Source organism: Ceratotherium simum, chromosome 3, assembly GCF_057802395.1.
Source record: "Ceratotherium simum simum isolate JZ-2026a chromosome 3, ASM5780239v1, whole genome shotgun sequence".
Taxonomy (NCBI): domain Eukaryota; kingdom Metazoa; phylum Chordata; class Mammalia; order Perissodactyla; family Rhinocerotidae; genus Ceratotherium; species Ceratotherium simum.
This window is the reverse complement of record NC_141902.1, coordinates 20,131,550-20,154,180: the sequence shown is the minus strand read 5'-3', so window position 1 is coordinate 20,154,180 and position 22,631 is coordinate 20,131,550. Positions and strand designations below refer to the sequence as shown.

The window sequence follows — 22,631 nt, the reverse complement described above, 5'->3', positions numbered from 1 at the left end:
TTTCACAACCAATATTACATCTTTGCAAATCTCCTGGTCAAGAAAGCAGTTATTTAATTTTCTTCTTAAATATCTTATATTTATGATGAAACTATGATTGAGTATGTTACTTTTTGTTTATTTCTTCATTTTAAAAAGTCTAGTTCTGCAGGACTTTGAGTCATACTATATCCCATACATTTTTACCATGCTATGTTTGATGCAAATATATTACGGGATGTGAAAAAACCATTCTGTTACAAATGTCTGAAACAACCTCATTGAATAGGGTGGGGAAAAAACTTGCTGAGCTAAGTAACTTTGGAAATGAGTGGAATCTCTAAGACTCAACGCAAAATAAACTGCATGTAGTAAGCACCATACTCTAGTAGGTAAAGTTGTTTTCCATGAGGATATAGGTTAACAAATCAGATACTAATATCCATATGTACTGGAATTAAACAAGTAAGTGAATGACGACGGATGGTGGGAGCCAGGTTTCTCACCACTGGAGTGAGAGATTACAAGTAAGGGGAGAAGGCTAGAAAGATTGTGTGCTAATATGTCTAAGTTAAAGACCTCAGTATGAACTCAAGTTCACCTTAATATAGCTATAGATGCTTACATATGGAAATATTCATAGATATGTTCATATACACAGGTTAGTATACACACACATATATCCTTGCTTTGTCAGGCAGAGAAGTTAGAAAGAAGGACTCTCCAGTAGACACAAGCACATTACCTCCCAGACCGTGACTTCTTATACTGTTCTACAGTAAAAGAAATCAGGGTTCCTAGCATTTGGGCAGGAAATATACAAGATACGTGTGAAACATCTTGTAATGTCTGACATAGGAAGTGCTAAACACACACACAAACACTAATGGGAGGATGTCAAAGGTACATAGGAGCCAATGGAAAGAAATCCCAATGATCAAAGCTGGAACAGTTGGACAAACAAATTAAATAAAATTGTGTTGTATTCTAACCTAAAATATAAAACACCTAAAAGTCCCTACTCATATAAGTAACTGAATAAATAAATAAATGGAGAAGTGATCATTCTTTCATGCAGGAAAATTTCGAATGATTTATGTAGATACTCCAGCATTCTTACAGTCCTGCAGGGCAGAAGTGCAACACAGGTCTCAAGACGTAAAATTACAGTGTAAACAGGGATGCATTCCTTTTTGGAGGTCCTAGGGATGAATTGTTTTCCTTGCCTTTGCCAGTTTTTAGAAGGCACCCCACATATCTTGGCTCATGACTCCTTTCTCCATCATCCAAGCAAGCAACAACGCATCTCAATAATTATTCTTCCACAGTCACATCTCTTATTCTGACTCTCCACCACTTTTGAGGATACTTGTAATTAATTGAGCCCAGCTGGATCATCCTAGATAACCTCCCTATTTTTAAGTTAATTGATTAGTGACCTTAAATCCATTCAAACTTTAATTCCTCTTTGCCAGGTAAAATGACGTATTCACACATTCTGGAGATTAGGACATGGATGTCTGTAGGAGGCCTTATTGTACCCACCACATCCTTCAAGGAGGTGGAACATAAATCCCCAGTCCTTCAGTGTGGGCTGTGCATAGTTTCTTCCTTCCAAAGAGTGCAGTCTGAAAGGAAGGATAAAGAGCAACTTTACTGTTAGAGAAATCTGATCCGTATTTTCTCTGCCACACAACAAAGGTCAACATCAACAATGATATCATGTTGACAATACGTATCCTTTATTTGATGTGATGAAAACGGCATTTTACCTCTGTGGTCTTTCTCCCAAAAATATATAACCCCAATTTAATCACAAGAAAAATGTGAGACAAATCTCAGCTGAGGGACATTCTACACCATACCTGACCAGTACTTCTCAAAAATGCCAAGGTCATCAAAAACAAGGAAAGCCTGAGAAGCTGTCAAGAGAAGGTTGAGGAAACGTGATGAATAAATGTAATGTGCATCTTGGATGAAATCCTGGAACAGAAAAGGGGCACTAGGAAAAACTAAGGAAATATGAATGAAGTATGGGCTTTAGTCTATACAAGTGTATCAATATTGGTTTATTAGTTATAACAAATATACCATACTAATGTAAGATGTTAGTAATAGGGGAAATTTGGTGTGATAATGTGGAAACTCTTTGTACTGTCTTCACAATTTTTCCATATATCTAAAACTGTTCTAAATTTTTTTTAAGTGACGCGTAAAGCCATAAGTACCCTGCTAGGGGAGCCAAGAGAAGCATCTAATCAATTTGGAACGGTTGTAAACATAAACTCCTTCCAGTGGAGTTAGCTTACAGAGAGAATATTATAGGACGAAAAGAGGGAAACTAAGTCAGTCCTGATGCTGTTCCAGGTAAAGAGAATATTAACTCGTGGGATGGCATGTGTGAGCTAAACCAGGGCAACCTAAATAATGGCAAATGAACAGAATCGTGAAACAAAGGGTTCAGTGAGAGAGTATTAAGTAAAGGCGGGAGAGTACGAAAGAACAAAGTCATGTAGGACCTGATGTTACAGATTTTGAGTTAAGTTTTGTTAGGGAAGACAATGTATTTAATGTTAAAACAAAAACACGACTACAGCCTCCTTTGATAAGAAGCTTATTATACTTATTTTTAACCCTAAATCCAACCCATTGAGATTTAAGCCATTTTGTCTTGGCTTGATTTGTCTTCAGGAAAGCAACTTGACCAAAGCAATGAGTCACCTGAGAAGCTAGATTTTCCATGGGCTTGTTTATTTCTCTCACCCTTGGTCATCACACCCCCAGCCTAGCCAAATAGAGGTTGGCAAACAGCAGGCCTTGGGCAGGAAGCTTGTTTTAAAACCCAAAGTATTTACTATCTGGCCCTTAAAGAAAAAGCCTCTGATCCTGCCTTAGAAATATATTTTTTTTCCTTTACTTAGAAATGACACAGCAATCAAAATAGTGAAAATTATATTAAAATACAAGGTTTCCTGTTAATATCTAAGTAGCCGGAATATTTCATTTACATAGAGTTTCAACTTCTATTTGCTGAGATGAGGCATATTAGTTTTCCACCTTTATTTGTTCTGTAATGCTATTGTAGTAATCTCAATACTAAGAGGATACTGAAGTCACTATTATAGATAAATTAACAAAATGAATAATGGTTTCTGGAAGAAAGAATGAAGGAAATTAATAAAAGAATGAAGAAAACTATATCTTAAGTTCAAAAAGGAGTTCTAGATTTCTAGGACACGTGATGTTACTGTATTTCACAATGCCAGAGTGATAAATGTATGTTCTGAGGAGGAACTTGATAATTCCTCCCTATGTTCTTTCTCTGCTAATGTCTGTTGAAGATAATTCAAGGAGTCCCAATGTTGGAACTGCCTCTGCCCTTCAGCGGGATGCCACTCACATGATTTGTAGATTGTAGCAGGGGAAGCAATTTAGAACATCAAATAACATGCAGAAATATAATCTCTTTCCCCATCAAAAGCCAATAATAATGTGAATGCATACATATATGTGTGTATATTATGTATGCATACACATATGAATATATTTGCATATATTTATCATTAGAAAATATTTTTACTATTACTCTATCCTGAGTAGTTACTGTATTTAAAAACTTTGAATTACCATAACTGTTTTGTCTTGAAGCATTTCTCAAATTTCTATATTAGTGAAGTTCAGTTGAATAATTTCTATATTAGTGAAGTTCAGTAGGAATAATTCATCTACTTGTATTAAGTAAATAAGAAAAAAAGGCCATTTAAATTGGGGAGGACACCAAAATCCATTCAATACCAGGTATTAATAAATTTTTAAATGAATCCATGATGATTTTTGCCCCAACAAACAGGGCAAATTCTTTCCTTTCTGGTAATATTCGTTTTAATAATGCAACTCACATTGTTATTTCTTACTTGAAGTTAGAAGCCTCTGTATGGGTTTTCTTTCCTTTTCCTCTACGTCTGTAGCTCCTTGTTTGTTTAAACACAATGCATTTTGTTTAATATTTCGGTACTGTTTATCAGACACTTTAATTTGATTGTTTCCTCTCCTATTTGTCTTCGCCAGGTGTTTCTTGACTGGCACACATTTCCCACATGATAAAATTAAAGGTCTAATTAATGCCTTTAAGGACATTGGTGCACAATTCAGCACCTAATTTTCTGCAGGGGGCATATTTAGGTGTTTAACTAGGTGGAACTCTGCGCCAAAGATTTCATTTGCATACAAAGTCCCTCTTATTTCTTTGTAAACACTCTTCAATCCAGAAACAAAGAATGCCTTCACATTACTTGGTATGCACTTTCCTAGCAAGCAGAGGAGTACAGAAAATAAATATATCTAAGCTATATTTCATCAGAGCAGAAACAAAAATCCTATTAGATGAGGTGTTGAAATATGAGGTCCATTTCTTGGGAGCAGTGAGGATAATACCCAGCATTTGAAAGGGGAGGGGGGCACCTGCGGAAAAAGCACTACCTGAAAAACGAGTGCTTTGAAAAATCACATCTGAGATGTAGAGGATCTTAAGAAAAATATGGCATCACATCAAGCACAAAAAGGAAAGCTAAATCACCACCAGGCAACTGCTGGCAGAGAGCAGGCCAGGAAACAAAACTCATTGATCTATCTTGGCTACAAGGACCGGGAAAGGCACCATCTATATAAAGGCCGGAACAAGGTTTCTAATCTCATTTCACTTTCAATCTACTTTGAAACATAAATGTTGTAGACGCCTTAGATATTATTATTAATAAAATATTTGATTAATTATTAGCATAGTAAATCTTTTAAAATTTGCATTTCACCACAGTGTCCTCAAAGACATGATTTATCAGATATGGGAATAAAGTTTTAGCCCCATTTCCACATCCCCTCTACAAAACCATAATCTTTGTCAGCACATCATTTTTGACATGGACAACAGACATTTTCTCAACATCGGTAAAATGCTAGTATCAAAGCAATAATTGTCCAGATAAAGGACAAAGTTAAGGAGGCAAGGTAGACTTTATTCAAGATGATGCAATAGGGTCTGAGGTTTACTAAACCTTGAAGGGGACTTGAAGGTGGTCTTGGTCACTAAACAAATACAAGTGTGAAAGAAATCCAGCAGAGACACCCCTTCCAATCCTATTGTTGCCCCTATGTCTCACCTAAATATAAATTTGGGAGTCCCTGCTTTCTAATCTCCATTGTTAGAATAACAAATACCTCTGGGGTATTTGTTTATAGTCATTTACCACATCATATTGTGCAAGTTCTATATAGGATGGGTAACGAAGATTTTAAAATAGGAATCAGGGGGGCTGGCCCCATGGTGCCGCAGTTAAGTGTGCGCGCTCTGCTTTGGTGGCCTGGGGTTTGCAGGTTCAGATCCTGGGCATGCACCCACTCACCACTTGTCAAGCCATGCTGTGCCTCCGTCCCATATAAAGTAGAGGAAGATGGACACGGATGTTAGCCCAGGGCCAGTCTTTCTCAGCAAAAGAAAAAGAGGAGGACTGGCATTGGATGTTAGCTCAGGGCCGATCTTCCTCACAAAAAAACAATAAAATAGGCTTCACATATTAAAATAGAAATCATAATAATCAGAATTACCAAGCAATATGAATCATAATATTTCATATTCTTGCTTTCCTTTTTATCACACCTATGTATTAGTCCAGAGGGCTTCTCAGAGACTTTAGGGTTCAGAGGATAACAATGAGGAAATGTTAAGGAGGAAATGTTGGTTAGCAATGAGGAACAATGAGGAAATGTTCTGTAGCCAGTCCAGCATTGGATTGGCTACAGAATTTGTGGTGCCCAGTTCAAAATGAAAATATAGGACCACTTGTTCAAAAATTATTTAGAATTTCAAGATAACAACAATGGAGCATTAAATCAAGTGCAGAGCCCTTCTAAATAACAGCAGAGGTCTTATACTCGTGAAGCTGATCCTCCTCAAATGCTAATTTTCTTTTAAGAATATTTTTATCACCCTTACCCTGATATGACTACCCATCCTACGAAATCTCATAGTATTTTGTTCTTTTGTTTCACCATGTATTATAATAATTTGTAATCACCTCTTTTTTTGTTATTACATAGATGCCATTTGAGAGCAGAGTATGTCCTATTTATCTCTCTAAATTGTGTAAAACTTTTAATTTTGCTTTTGCTTTTATTTAGATTAATTTCAAAACAAGTAATACATTATCTGATTCAAAAAGCACAATAATGTAAGAAAAGTATATACTGCAAAGTCTTAGTCTCATTCTGCCCCTTCTACCTTGTTTCCAACTCATCCTCCACCTCCACAGATAACCATTTCATTAGTTTATGGGTACATCCTTCTGGAGTCTCTTTAAGCAAATGTGAACACATATGAATATACACTTCTAGTCTTCCTCTTTCTTATGAAAATGTAATATATTTTATGCACACACACTATTCTGAACTTGCTTTTTTCACTTAATCATACATACTAGAGGATGTTCCAATATCCTACAGAGACTTTCCTATGTGCTATGTTTCAGGTTCAAAACTGCTTGTCTATAACTTGTATGACTGAGGGAGAGATTGGCTGGTTCTGAAACCTTTGTCTCACATTTTCTTTCCTTAGCATCTTGTGGGTGTTGCACCACTGTTTTATAATATTAAATGTTGCTATGAGGAAATCTGATGTTAGGATGATTTCCATTCCTTTACAAGTAAATTTTATATTATTTTTCTAGCTGCCCTAAGGATTCTTTTTTTTTTCCTAAACCTACTAAATTTACTAGAATATATTTCAGTTTGGTTAACGTTTGTGCCCTTTTCATATGTAGATTCATATTTTTTAAGGAAAATGTTTGAATTGCATTTATTTATTTTTATTGTTTTAGTTTTCTTCTTTGTGGATTCCACTTGTGTGTAACTCAATCTTCTTTGACTTTGACTATATTCTGAAATTCATATTCCTAATCATTAATCATTTATGTCATTTCTTTCATTTCAGTTTTTCTCGATTTTACCTCTCAAATTCTTTTCTGTGCTTTTCAGGAGTCTATTTTCCATCTTCCCTCTTTCAATTTAGACTTAATTTCTGAAAAAGTTTTGCCTTTTTATTTTTTCAATTATTTCCCTAAATTTTAATGTTTTCTTCTTTCTGTTATCTAGCAATATCTTCCCTGAGTGCTTGTATTTCTGTTTTGAAGTCTTACTTCTTAGTAATGATTTGACTAAAGTGTATTTTTTTAAGTCATGTTGGAATATTTGACCTGTACTTTTTGTATGCCTTTCCAATGAAATACTCTTCTAGTGAGTTTTTCTTTTATTCATTGGTGTCTGAATGCTATTATTTCCATTTTTCTTGTAAAATCTTTTTTAGAGATACTGTATTTATACTTTTTATTATTTGAATTAGTTGAATTTCCCTAGGTCATATATTAATATATGTCATTGAAATGGTGAAGGGGCCACAGACTTTATCAAGTTTCTCTGTTCAAGGTCTTTTTCTTCTTTTGTTATAATGACACGTTCTTTAAAAGATGGCTGCTCTGTGTGATCATGTAACCTTTACCTCTCACTCAGGATCTTATCTGGACTGGGAGACCTTCTATTCTTAAGTTATCTCAAGTTCTGGGCTAAGAAAGGGGATACTCTCTTTTTTCAAGTGTTCCCTCTACTTTTAAAGGCACTCCTTTATTCCAAGAGTCAAACCTTGGACCCCAGACTCCTTCCACCTCTTCTATCTCTGCTTCTACTTCCCCAGAGATTGAACACTGTTCAATTCAATCTGTCTCACAACACTTCAGACTCAGAAATTACATATTTTCTAGGAGAGTATGTTTGTTCTCAACCTTAGGTCCCTACATATACCCTGATTTTCCTAGCACACTGCTACACAATTGTGGCTGCCCGCCTCAGTTGTCCTGGGCTTAGTTGTTTTTGACCACAATTAAATTAAAGTGTGGATCTCCTCCACGTACTAGTCTCATTGAAGAACTAGTTTATATTTTTCCACTCTGTTTTTTTGTGATTTTGTATGATTTTCAGACAAAAAAGTAGAGAAATTTGGGAATAAGCTGCTGATCTGTTTCCACTGGATTTGGACGTCTCTTCCTAACAATGGATAAAACACAGTGGATAACAAGTTTCAGGAGAGATTTTCATGTTCTTACCACTAAACCCTTCTATTTTAGGAGTTCTCTGCTGAGAACGCTGTTTTCAAAGAACAGTAATCAAATGGAAGCAAAATACCTCTTTATTAAGTGCTAGGGGAGTACTCCATTCCTCCTAATGCAGAGCTGCCGTAAATTTGGAAAGGAGATTGCTGTTTAGGCTATGTTATCCTTCTTTCCCCTTCCTCTAACAATTAAGACAGCCAAGTCTCCTAAGCAACTCTGGCATCACCTTTTCACTCTGTTTTGGGTGAATAACAGAGAACAGATAGAAGAGGATAGGGTATGATCAGGCTTTGCCCAAGTCAGCTTGCTCTTTGTGGGACACAAAGCAGAAGAGAGAGATTGTAGATAGGCTTTAACATCTAAGGCAAAGTAACCACACTAGTAAAATGTGGTTGATCTTAGAAATCAGGTTTTGTGTGAACATAGTAAGGGGGTAGACAGTGTGGAAGAAGCACGCGAAAGAGAATAGAAATGTGAAACGTGTCTTCTGCTGAAGAATGAAGAAATGTGGGAAGAAAGGAAGGGATTTTCCCTTCTCTACCACTTGGCTTAAAATAGGCACTGAATAAATATTTGTTAAACACAATTTATTTTTATATATTTCAACATTTATATGGATTAGACACTTTGAAAATTCACTTCCAAAAATTAATTAAATTACATTTGAAAATTTAACCCAAGTACTTTATTTTTATGTCATTTCTCGCTTTGGGCATTTGTTCATAAATGCTTCTTAATTAATTACTCTCTGACATAGATCGCGCAAACCCAATAATTTCTTATCCTAGGAAACACTGACCTATCTAAAGCCCTGCTTTAGTATAGACGTGCTTTGTTGTTTGTCTTCCAAAATCAGGTCCTCTTGTAGGACCATCCTGATTAAGAGATCTAGAAAAGTAAGGAGGGGCTCATTTTCGTTAGAAGAAATATTGTAGAAGCTTCTAAAGGCAAATTAATATGATTACAGTTCATCTCTATAGTATCATATATAATCAACAATTGGTTGGGATCCATATATTGTAAGAATGTCTTTACATTCCTGCTATAAAATTATGTTATCTCTATTCTCCTTAGTACTATGTAGTGGAAAAATAGGACAAAAACAATAATGACAACAATAAAATTTAAACTTGCATACAGAAGAGTAATTTTCTCACTTGGATAGATTCAATAAGCAATCGAGTTTTAATGGGCTAGAATCTACATTTACAGTATCTGTATTCCTTACTTTGACCTTTGGTTGCATAGATTAGTTCCCATGCAATCCTGTTAAAGTGTTATTTTGTGGATTGAGGGTAGCGGAGCAGCAAGGTGGAGGGCCCTAAAATGGAGCGGAACTGCCCAGGCAACCTGTGGGAGCATAGATGGTCTTATCCATGAGTAAAAATAAAATGAGTATTAAAAAACAGAAACATATGGTACCATAGCTGAGTGTTTGTTATATGCCAATATGAGTTTAAACAACTCCATTTTAAAGATAAAGAAATTTAAATGTAAAGTATTTCATCCAAGATCACGCAACAAGCAAAAGGCAGAGCAGGGACTTGGGCGCAATTACTTTGCATTTCACAAACCAAGCCCTTCTTTGCTACACTGGCTGTCTTCTAGGAGGCCCTGGAATAAGCAAGTTCCAATTTGGACCATGAATAAAAAGAATGCTGGAGATTCCATTTTATGTGGTGTTTTGTGAAAAACATATGTGGGTAGAGGAGCTTAAAGAATTAGGTCCAGCTGGTTAGCTTATAGGATTTCAAAATTGCATGTCTAAAAATGAAGTCAACATATTTCCCCACATTTTTTTTTTTCTGTGTGTCCTCTTCCTCAATGAGACACAGCAGCAGCTACTGCATTTTAGGAACAAAATCTGGGAAATCATTCCTTACTCCTCTCTTACCCATATCACCCTTTAGATATATCATCAAATTCCGTTTAGACTTCTTTAATCTCAAGCTGGACACTTCTCAGGATCCCACTTTACTAAATTGTTTAAGAAAATCATCACTCTGGGTTACTACAATAACATCCCAGATGTCCCTCCATTACTTGTGTCCTTCCCACGCTCAGCTCATCTCCATCCAATCCTTCAGCCTATAATTCAGGATGATTTCTTAATGCTCGTTTTATCATATGACTCCCTTGTTTACCATCCTTCTCAATTTCTCTCAGGATAAGATCCAAATGGTCTATGTAGAACAAAGATGAATGTGCACCTCACATTCTCTGGTATAGGAAGAAAAGTAAATTCAATGATTGAGGTGGGGTGGAGATGACCAGTTCAGGTTTGGACATCCTTAATTTGAGGCGTTTATGGGATATCCAGGTGGAGATGTCCATCTGGCCTTTGGATATATGTATCTTCACTGGTCTTTCCTCTCAAACAAGAAAGAAACCAGGCCAATTTATTCACATGAAAATACTAGTAACTCTGTTATCACCCATCCCAGGAGCACTTCTTTGCATTAAGCAATTTGGGGAAAATATTAATTCATACATATAAAGTAATTTCAAAACATAGAACCTTAAGCACAGTGGAACTGAGTTGGAAAGTTATTTTTAAAGGGTGGGTCTTGGCCCTTCAAATCATGCTGCTTGAGTATTTCATCTATGCGGTAAGAGGTGCTGGTTTCAGAGAAACTGCTGGAAAATTCACCATGGCTGAAACATTCAAATCAGCACAGAATGTTTGCTGTAAGTCAGAGCAATGCCATTGAAGTAGCCTGTACATGCATATCTCATTGGTGACATCTTGAGCTCTGTTAATCAATTCCTATTTGAGATAAATGCATCTGCTTGTATCTCAAAAGACTAGATTCCACAGAACCGTGACTAAGATATTTCATAGATGCTCTCCAAGGACTTTAAAAGACAGAACGACAGGAAATTTACTAAATCCATATAGCTAACCTCGAGAAAAGGTTAAGCAAAATTCAGAGTCCTCCTTTACGGTCTGCAAATGTTGATAAACAATGTCATAACTTTGTCCTCCAATTTCTAGAGATATGATTCATTGTAATGATAACTGTGTTAACAGGACTTATAGGAAGTGCTAATTCCTGTCCCAGAAAATAATGTATCAGAATTTCATTCCCCCATTGAATAGTCCCCTCTAAATATTTAAGAAGCAGAGCTTCTCTGCTTAGGAAAAACTGAACAAAAAATATCTGACAAGATACAGAAAATGGTAAGATTTTTATTTAGAAGGCAGCACTACAGAATGTGGCTCACAATTATGCACAGAACTCCTAAGGGCTACCTATGACATCTTTATCTCAGATTGTTTCTCTCCTAAATCATAGATAATAGAGGCCCCAGGCATTGCGGAGTAAACCCTGAAGCTCACTGCACACAGACTCCAAGGGGTATCATTTTCATGGTTCAGTTAACAAGAGAAGTGAAACTCACACCATTATTTGACTTACTTAAAATGTACCCTTTTCGTGTTTTAAGCTCTTCTATCCCATATATTTGCAATTATTTGGCCCTTAGCATTCTCCTTGAAACTATCCTCCTCTGTCTATTTCTCCTCTTGTTCCCTATGACATTTTTCACTCCATAGCTTCTAGCTATCCCTCAACCACAAAGGTAGTTGAAGCCACATCCAAAAATACCAGCTCCCAGGAGCTGTTAGTTCTGTGCTTAGAGTATAAAATGGGTTTCAAGCCTGGGTAATAACTGAATTCATGAATCTCAATTCCCAGATGACATTAATAGCAGCATAGAGCAAGAAGCAGAGATATGTTAATTTCTGCAGGTAATGCGTGAAGGCAGATAGGGAAAGCTGAAAGGTCAACATCTGCTGTCAGGCAGGAGTGTTGCCAAATGTGATTGGCCAGTAAATGTCAACACCATGTTCTAAAATCTACATGCCACCCTTTCAATTTAATCTTAGCTTGCAGCCCAGCTAACGATCATGCAGCATGTTTCAAAAGCCCTTGAATTCTAAAATGGAATTGTATGATTGCATTCCCGTGGCAATAAGACACCTGTACATTACAAACTTGTCATTTAATCAGCATAAATGTAGGGAGTTTGTGCAACCACTGTGAATTTTTGTCATATCTATTTTCAGGCGAGCCTGAAGACCTCTTAATGATTATATACCATAACAGACTGCAGGTCTAACTGTTGCCATGGTATTATGTGCTTCTTTTCTTTTAAAGAAGTGACTGGAATGTAGAACAGAAAGTGAATCTAATTGATTGTCCTCTGCTCCACACAGATATGCTTTATATTCTCTCCCTTTTGTGTTTTTCCTCCCTCTCACTCCAGATTGGATTCACAGGTATACATTTGCTCAGTGACAGGAATGGCTCTCATGCAGAGCAATCCCCACCTTATAAAAAGAAATAAATATAAAACTATCTGCTTTGAAAAATGTCTATAACAAAAAAGCGTATGTATAAAGAGCATAGAAAAAAAGATTTACGTTCACCATACAAACTGTCAAATTAAATCAGTGAGGAGAAAGACAATAGGTTTTTTGTAAAAAAAAAAAAATAGTGTACAGTCTGCACACTCTTAATGTCCAGGGTTATGCATACAAAGTTCTCTTTAATTAAATGGGGACTAAGTTAGTAAACCTTAAACTTTCCAGATATTCAAATTCAATTAATCATCAGCATATTTGAAAGGGAACTGAGTTTTTAGATTATAATGATTGTTAACGTGTATTTGCCAACTGGAGCCATTTATGACACAAAGCACAAAATTTAATGCGATTGTCTTTCCTTCTCACAGTATTTGCAAATTGACCAAAACTAGAATTTTTATAGAGGTGTTTTGCCTTGGGTAATTATTTTGGGCAGAATCATAAATACTTGGCTTCAGAGTAGACAATCTCTCCCCATGAAAATAGACGTGTAGATCAGAGGTAACAGAAAAGGGGTCCTGATAATTTTCTATTGAACGATTCCTGAGATTAAAAATTTATAGGTGAATGAATTCAGTCATGAGGGAGACTGGGCCAAAGCCACACAATCCAAAGAGAAGCCTGGCTCGATCCCAGTTTTCCTGACTCCTCATCAGGTGCTCTTTCTCCTACTCAGAATTCACATGACATTTTTACTTCTCTCAAAAGGACAAGAAATAAATAAATTTTAAAAGAGGTATTTTTCTTTCTCTTTGAAAGGAATAGATACAGGCACGCATCTGCTGAGGTGCTGTTTAGTATCTACACATTATGCTAGAGCGTAAATGGTGTGCTTACATTTAATATGTTAGGTACTCCTGTTAGAGTTTACAAAAGTTTATATTTAAAAAAAATTGTTTTAAGAAGGAAAAGGACCATAAGACCAAAAATACCAAATTATCGCATAATAACTCTTTGATTTTGTTGACAAAATACAAATCTAATGCCTAACTGTGAATGCGTAAAATGTCATTTTCTTTGTTTTAGTGATAATATGCTATCAAAGGTGAAGCGCTGGTTCAAGATGCCCACCTTTTATTCTGCTCAAACACTTGTTAAGCACATACACTACTGGGCACAGCTTTCTACTTGCTACCATGAACTAGTTTTCAATAATGCTAAGAAACCCATTAATCCAAGTGTGGAAGTGGGTGTTGGCTCCCTAATGTTGGCTATGGGACTCTGGGCGAGATGAGCCATACTGGTTGTCTGTTGCTAGTTTATGGCTAATTCAAGAGGATGACTGGCTAGTGAGGACTTCACCACCTTTCCATGCTGAAACTAGTAGATGTTATGCAGATATATAGTTTAATGGATCAACATGAACAATGTTGCATTTTATAGAAATCTTAAAAATGGAGCCAGACGTGGGACAGAGAGGGTACCAATGACCACTATACAATGGCATCAGCTAAATATTGTCTACGATGAACCAGATATAGCCATATCATTCAATCTGGTAAAGACTTTGACTTTCATTTTTAGCAACCAAGGGTAAGACAGCTCTCTGATTCAAAGGGATAGGACAATTTCAAAACTGGAATTTAACCTCCGAGAAGATTGAAAAAGAAAAAGATTTGAACCCACAATCACACAGCAAGTGTTAAAGAGGAAGTCTTCTGTTCCTTCAGTGTTTTGGGGAGGTCACCAGGGCTGACATTGTTACCTCAGCAGCAGCATCTGACTTCCTATCTAGAAAGCAAGGTCTAATGTTGAACTCAATCTCCTCCAAACAGGAATCATTTTAAAAACAAATCTCTTCTCCTCATTAGGTTATAGAGTACACACCAGGGCTTAGATTTATAGCCTCACTTAAGATTTAACCTTGGTGCACTTCCAGAGGCCCTCTTTCAAATGGATGGCAGACAGTACAGGAAATCATATAATTCTAAGAGTTTTTGATCATTGCTGCTTTCACTTCCCCACGTTCAGTTTATCACATAGAGAATTTACTCATGGGGTTTTTACATACTGAATTGGCAAATATGAATTTTCAGTGACTCCAAATAAAGCACAGTGACATGTCCTATCACTCTTCCAAATAAAAAAGGTGCACCCCAGTCCTAGTAGTCACTAAAAGCAAAATCAGTAACACGACTATCATTTTCCCTTTTTGAAAAGTAAACATTGGAGAAAATTCCACTGAATTTGTGACTTTTAAAAGAGTTATGGGTAATCTTCTTAAAAAACAATTACGAAAACCTTCCAGTTATTAAAATTGCCAGATACAGCCTCTATGTGTCCTTCTCTTGAAGCTGAATACTTACTAACGCACTATAAAAATTGATCTGAAATATTTTCAATGTAATGGTTCATTATAAACTACTTCATATCTCACAGATTGTCAGTTCTTTCCTGCATCTGGTGACTCCTAAATTTGTATCATCATCTCTTTTTTTAGTACCATAGTAAAATATACGTAAGAAATCTATCTCTAGATATCTTCCAGGAACCTCACACTATATACACAATGAAATTAAGTACTTTTCACCTCTTTCTCCTTCTTTATGTGTTGCCTCACTTAATGACACTGGTTTAACATAAGGCAAGAAAGTGGAGTCATCTTTGCTCCCTTCTTCTCGATTATTACCAAAATATGAATGGTAGCAAATATTGACATCAGAAATCAATTTACAACTTCTCCCCTTTTCTCCCTCTTTCTGCTTTGGACAAGCCTATATTATGGTCCAGAGACCACAGAGAGACGATGATGCTATTGCAATGACCCCTGGAAGAAATGGAAAAAGAACCACTGGGAAACAAATATTTCCATGGCATAAAAATCTTTACGCTACTTCTGAAACGATTCCCTAAGTGCATGAAACTGTTAATAAGTGCTGTAGACTATAAGTTTATTATGTAGTTATGCAAGAGCAATTTACAGTGAAGCCAGGGACAATCCTATTCTAGTAACCAAATGCTAGGTGAAGGTAGGGAGAGAAGGAGATGTCCCAGGTTATAGTCATTGCAGTCTTATTCAAAGTCCTTGAGTATTTTAAAGCCAAAAATGAAAAGTTCACAACCTCAGTATGAACCTTTCGGTAACTGATGTCCACCATCTCATGGCTGTACTTCCTGGCGTTCATGTCAAGTACTAAATGAAATACAAGTAAAAAATTTTTTCTCCTTTATTTTTCTTCTTAACACTCTCATTTCTTCCTTTTCCCCCACTCATCATTCCTCTCGTTCCTCTGAAACTCATCTGAACTATACCTTTCCAGAAGAACCCTTTGCCCATTGCCTTTCTCTTGCCCCATCTCTCTTCTATTATTTCTGAGATTCTTTCATTCTCTGCTAATGTTACACAGTAGCCTGGGTGTCTACCATATACAAGATACAGGATCAATGTAAAATATTTGCATATATTGCTGGTGTCTGGATATAATGCACTAGTTCAAAAACAGGCAGGAGTAGAATATATTTTGAAGCAAGAAGCCTTTTTGCTAGTTCATATAGTATATGTATAGCTTCTCGTTCCACTGTATAGACTAATGACTCTTTTATTAACATACTTTCTGAAGAGCAGTGAGTGGGAGTTAAAACCAGACATATCTAAGCAATAACATTGAGATTAGACCATCCAGTCAGAGGGCTGAGGTACTGTTTTTACCTTTTTAAAAAAAAAGGATCTTGGCAGGCCCAGTGGCATAGTGGTTGGGTTCACACGTTCCACTTCAGTGGCCCAGGGTTCGCGGGTTCAGATCCTGAGTGCAGACCTACACATCACTCATCAAGCCATGCTGTGGTGACGTTCCACATACAAAATAGAGGAAGCCTGGCACAGATATGAGCTCAGGGACAATCTTCCTCAAGCAAAAGGAGGAAGATTGGCAACAGATTTTAGCTCAGGGCCAATCTTCCTCACCAAAAAAAAATAGGGGGCGGGTCTTGAAATTTAAAGAGACTAGTATTAGTTGAACAGTTCATAACAAATCTACTTCTTTGCAACTGCTTTACGTAAAATAATCCCACAGAATATGCATAGAGAGAACGATGACAGCAGGACCAAAGTTGAACTGAAAGAAGGAATCTGGGTAAATTTCTGATTTTTTATCATTCTAAAGGACTAATCAACAATTTTGAATATGAGACTTCTTTTCTCAGAACGTGTTGGAGCCATTCATTTTCTCATATTTCCTTTGTCAGCTCATTACACATTTTATTTTCCTATTCACTAAATAGAATACTGAACTTATTTTATAAAATAAATTTTGATATTGCAGAATTTTATTAAGTACCTCATATGTAAATGTGCACACACATGTGCACACGCTGGCCTAAATACGCAAGAAGAGCAATGCTCCTAGATTAAACTAAAGTGCTATAAGCTACATTTTTTAATCTACTGTAGTTTAGAAACATTTTCAAGAATCCTGTCCCCTTTCCTCATCCAGCAGAGAAGATTGAATGGGTCTGCTAACTATACGGATGATAAGAAGGCAAAGATAAACCAGAGAAGTCATTCTTGCCTTTAGGGATTCACCTGGTAAATTGCTGCTTAAAGAGTGCTGTCAATAAGTTAACTTCTTTACTGTCGGGAGCAATTCTCTACTGGCGGTGAGATGGACAAGATGACCAAATAGATCTTTTTTCATCTCAAGATCCAAAGTTTCTTTTCAAGGAATTGTGATTAGAGAACAGAAACAGTGTTTAGGACCTGTCCACACATTTTTAACTTTAAAAGAACTTGTATTTTATTATATTCTTTCTTTAGTCAAGTGGCTTAAAATGTCTAAAAATATTCTTCCTTTACTTAAACATTGCATTGCTGTATTTATTTTTTAAATAATGACAATGGTTAAGAGACATTCCTAGTGCTTAATATTATAGGGTGAAGACTTCCTCTTGCACCCTTTTTTCTTCTCCTCACACCCACATTTACCTTCAATAGAGGATTTTTCCTCTTCTATTTCAATATCTTTTAGTCGGCACAGAGATACAGTGAAATGGTTAAATGCACAGACTTTAGAACCAGGTCGGGCTTTTAAATGTAACTCCACCACCTATTAGCTACGTGACCTTGGACAAGTAACACCCACCTCTCTGCCTCAGTTTATCTCTCTGTAAAGTGGAGATAATAGCAGTACCTACCTTATGGGGCTGTTGTGAGGATAAAATGAATTAATATACGTAAAGCATTTAGAAGGATACCTGGCACATGCTAAGTATTGTTTACATGTTTGCTTCTGTTGCTGTTATTAGCATGATGGTTATTATTGTGGCAGTTCTTACTAAAGCACCATTTTTAAGAATGTTAAATTATTCTCCAGTTAATTACATTTAAAAAAATTATCAGTTTCAGAAACCATGCCTTATTAGGATTCCACATTAGATGAGTAATTGAGTGGTTTTTGCATTATCTTTTGTAAATTAGGATGGTAACGTTGGAGAGATAGGAAAGTTGCAAATCGTAGAGGACTTTGTAATTTATTTATTTATTTATTTTTTCTGAGGAAGATTCACCTTGAGCAACATCTGTGCCAATCTTCCTCTACTTTGTATGTGGCACGCCGGCAAATGGCTACCGCGGAGTGGTGTACGTCCACGCCCAGGAACGGAACCCAGGCCACTGAAGTGGAGCAACACCGAACTTAACCACTAGGCCATGGGGCCGGCCCTGAGGACTTTGTAATTTAAACAATGAAATTTTCTTGCCAAGATATCTTGGCAAGTTATCTTGCCAAACTTGAGGTGTTTGGTGGATGTGTTTTAATTAAATCAATATATTATTTATGATGAATTACAAAACCTTCAGCTAATTTTAATTCAGTTGACTACCAAAACTGAAACTTCCTTTCCTCTCTGAGTCCTTCCTCACTGGCTCGAGTAGGAATATAGCTTCCATTGCATTCTCAGGGCTCACTAAATCCCCAAGTGCATGACTTTTGTTGTATTACCTTGTTCAGGGACTGAGTCTCTCATTCATTAGATGTGAACCACTTGTGAGTAGTAACAACATTTTCTTAATCTTCATAATTCTTAGCATCTAACATGCTTCTTGGTGTAGAGTAGGTTTCCAATAAATGTTTGTTGAGTAATTGCATAAATAAATGTCATTTGCCACTCAAAGTTGATGTTTAAAACTACTTATTCCCCCAATACGACGTTAGCATGATCCTCTGTCCTCACACCTTTTATTATTGAGACAGAAAAAAGTGAAATGGTAGTATATACCCAGTAAATATGAATTTATGTTTCAGACTGGGATTTGCTTTTCAGGTTCTTCGACTTTCACAAATCCAATATATAGTCACATTTTAAGTGTATAAAAATGTTCGGTTAATTATGGAAATAATTTCTGTTGCTGTCATATAATTTTGTATTGTAAAATCTTTTCTTAAAATGATTGAATCGGATATCTGGGAACATATGCACAAAGTCAAACTGTTATTAAATGCATTTCATGGTGCATAAAATACATCAAATGCTGAATTTATAGTTTCACTGAGTTTCCTATGTTATTAATGACCATGAGTTTACTATAGCCTATAATTATTTTGCTTACTTATTTGAAAGCTAAAATTATAAGAAAGATTATATTCTTCCAGTACCTTTTCCCCTTTATTCTCAAACACTAAAAGAAAAGTTCTTTGAAGGTGTGAATAATTAATTAACATATATTTTTACATTCTGGTTTCTTTGGGAAGAAAGCTAACTTCAAAATAAGGAAAGACTTGAATGAGGACTCTGAGGTTGCAAATTCTCTACATAGAGGACCCTTCCCAGCTCAGGCAATTCAAGGAAAAAAATGCTTGAGAAAAATCTTCCCATCTTTGCCCCCAAGGAAATAAAGTTACAACCACAGTCATCTAATCTAATAACTTCTCTTATTCCTTTCATCTCACAGGTGGACTGGTTTTCCTCATTTTCATTCTTTTCAATCATTCTTTTTTAGCCTCTGATTCCCTATTGATATCTATTGAAAAGCGCACAATTGCAATTTTAGCATTAAATTTCTCTATACACTGCTTGTCTCTTTTCCTCTCATTGATCCAAAGCTATGGGCTAAGTCATTGGAGCAAAGTGGGTTTTAATTCTTCCCTTGGCTTGTTTACCTTCCTTCTTTATCAAGCAGCAGCAATTAAAAAAACACAACACCTCAATCCTTTTTTTGACATAATTAGGTGAGTAATTCTTATGAAAATCTGCTTTTTATTGATTCCTGTCATCTTTTCATCCTTTCCACCATTCTCACTGCCTCCCACTCCGCTCACCCCAAAGTTAGCCACAGCGGAAGTGGGACATCTGCTCAGAAAAACATTTAGATTGCTAATGATTCTTTTTAACATCTGTTACACTGCTACTGAACAGTTGTTGTTTCTTTAAGGAGGCTCAAGGGACAAGACCTATGTCACCTTAATAGTGGGTACTTTTTGGATGTAGTAAGCCCTATGCCTCTGGGAGCTATCCAAAAGTGCTATTGTGTACACATATAAACTTAACGCTTCCGGTGTTGCGTTTCTCCTTTGTCCAGGGCAGAATTTCTGATTAGAGTAATTTGTGTCTGGTTGCTGTAACATTTGATAGGCTTTTTTTTTTTTTTGTCTTCTCATCGCATTGCTCATTACAGTTGCACTTTTAAAGAGAAACGCTGTTAAGCACAAAATGTATCTCATATCTCCTATTGAATTGGATGTGAGCTTTTTATCAAAAAAATTCAAATGTGCTTTGATACCAACAACTCAATCTGTATGATAATTCGCAATAAGGAAATGACTTGAGAGTATGGGCTGGGACCAAATTTTTATTTTCTTTTCAGCAAAAGCATGTGTACTTATTCACAAATACTTTGCATAAAAAGAAATAAAAAAGAATCTCTTTTAAATGTGTCTTCCCAGGGTATGCTGGAATACTCTTCTGTCCTCTTGCTGCAAAAAATAATGTTTCTCACATGTTCAGACCACAGGGGCCAGAAATTACTGGTGAGATAAAATGTGGTTCACATAAAAATTAGCCCTCTGGAAATTCAAAAGAGTGGTGAAAAAATCTAAAAGGAATTTTAGAAAGTCAGGCTTGGCGATTAAAAAAAAACTGACATCTGAACAAGAACTTAAAATAAGTATGAGGTGATTGTGTTTTGCTAATTCATTTTTCATTCAATATTAGATTAAGCCAAATCTAATATCTAAGGGAATTGTCACTTTCACTTAATAGTTGATCTGTTCTACATATGAATATATATAGGTAGGTATATAGCAGATAGTATATAGATGGCTAGCTTTCTCATATTCTGCACAGTCCTGCTATTTCCAATTGTCTTTCATCTGCAAAAAGCCCTATTGCAACCTCTGGTGGATGAATCAATTATGATACTGGGGAAAATAACCTAATATCTTTATAGGAATTTATATAAATAAAAAGAATATATTTTTCTTCACATAACAAATCAAAACACTAATACCAATGATGTAAAATGGTGGCTATTTTTCCTCTGACATCTTGAGGCAAATGTTGTGTTCTTTTTTTACCACAATAGGAAAATCCAATTTTCAGATTAACTCAGCTCCCTGGGTTCTTCCACTTTTGACTTTGCACTTAACTATATCTAGGTGGGTACAAGTGCTCTGATGTTTTAGGCATTTTGTTAAAGAATTTATTCATATAAGTAAATCATCTATAGTTTGTTAAACCAATTAAATGATGGCTAATCTACTATAAGTTTTCTCTGGGATGTATAATGCAATTTTATGTCAGGGCATGGAATTTAAAAGCTAAATGTTTTTGCTCCCTTTTTCCTAAATATTGTTCAGTAAGTGATATGTTACTTGATTAATAATTAATTGGAATTAAAATGTTGTAGACAACAAATGTTAATTGACATGCAAGAGATAATGATATGGCTTACACAGGTCATGCACACATGTAAAAAGCAGAACTAGAAGAGACTATTTAGTAGAAACCAAAATATGACAAGTAGTACTCCTTTGTGGCTAATTCTAGCTCCAAGATTCCCTGATTCCAAGACCATTAAGTTTTTCAAATACATTAAAATTGTGCTTTATAAATGAGTTTTGATTTAGTTACATAAAATGAGATTCCTGTATGGAAAGTTTAAACACTTGGACATTTCATTATATTACTTTCTTAAATTTTAATTTTTAAGACATCGTGGTAAACTTTTGAATTAAAATGAAATTAATCCCATTGTGGAATCTATCCCCCATCATTTCACACGTACGTCAGTACAGACCATTGTGGTTCCTATCCAATGAGGTGTTTCAGACAAAACACGGGAGACTTCAGAACAATCCAAGGAAATCTGATTCTACTTCAGGCTCTAGCAGTGACTTTATTGGATGGTTTCTAAGGCCTTTCTTTCTTTCTTTCTTTTTAGATTTTCATATATCTGAAATGCATATACATCTTGCAATTAATGACAGATCATATTTTAACAAATAATATTTTTCTTTCTTAGTGAACATAAAATAATGGTACATCTTACCATTAATGACATCTTAGGGTCAATAAACATGGTAAGTAGATACTAAAGAATATGTCAGATTTAGAGAGAATCCAGTGGTCAGATTATGTATAATATTCCTTTTGAAGCAGCAGTTAACACTTGATGCTCTTAATCTTTCCTGAGTTACCTAGAATCAATCCCAGCCACTCACTAAAATTTTAAAGCTGATTGTTCTTTCCTTCAATCAGCCAATTCTCCAGATTACATGTTTAGGAGAGAAAACAGTGACCCTGGAATAGATCATATCTGCTAGGTCATGAGATCACAGTACTCAGTGACTTGTAGAACATTAACTATGAGATACTCAAGTGAATTTTTATAGTACAACATCCCAAATCACCTCGTATATGCTAGGTGGTATTTCATTATGTGAATCGATTTTTCTCCATGTGTCTTAAACTTTAAAAATATCCATGCAGTCAGGAAAAGTTTTTTAATATATAAATGTAACATTTTTTTAGACTTGAGACAGCAAAATTTATGCTTGAGATCTTTGTATTATTTTATTTGAGCTTCTGCACATTGGTCCAGCAAAGCATCAATTGCATGGCCTTAAGGCATTATTTTGTCTTTTTTGTCATTGTTATCACTGGGGGAAATATGGAAAAAAGTTATATAAGTAAAGTGG

The 22,631-nt window shown here is 35.8% G+C and overlaps 1 long non-coding RNA gene across 2 annotated transcripts in view; it reads left to right on the top strand.

Moving 5' to 3' along the window:
* LOC147917445 (uncharacterized) overlaps nt 1-22,631 on the top strand; it is a 125,249-nt gene that overhangs the window by 63,580 nt on the left and 39,038 nt on the right. Inside the window, exon 3 of one of the 2 annotated variants that reach the window (XR_015549760.1) lies at nt 17,998-18,843. The exons of the other annotated variant lie outside the window; for it this stretch is intronic. This is a non-coding gene — a long non-coding RNA (uncharacterized LOC147917445). Of the gene's footprint in view, nt 1-17,997; nt 18,844-22,631 lie in introns of those variants that run through there. 2 annotated transcript variants of the gene reach the window in all.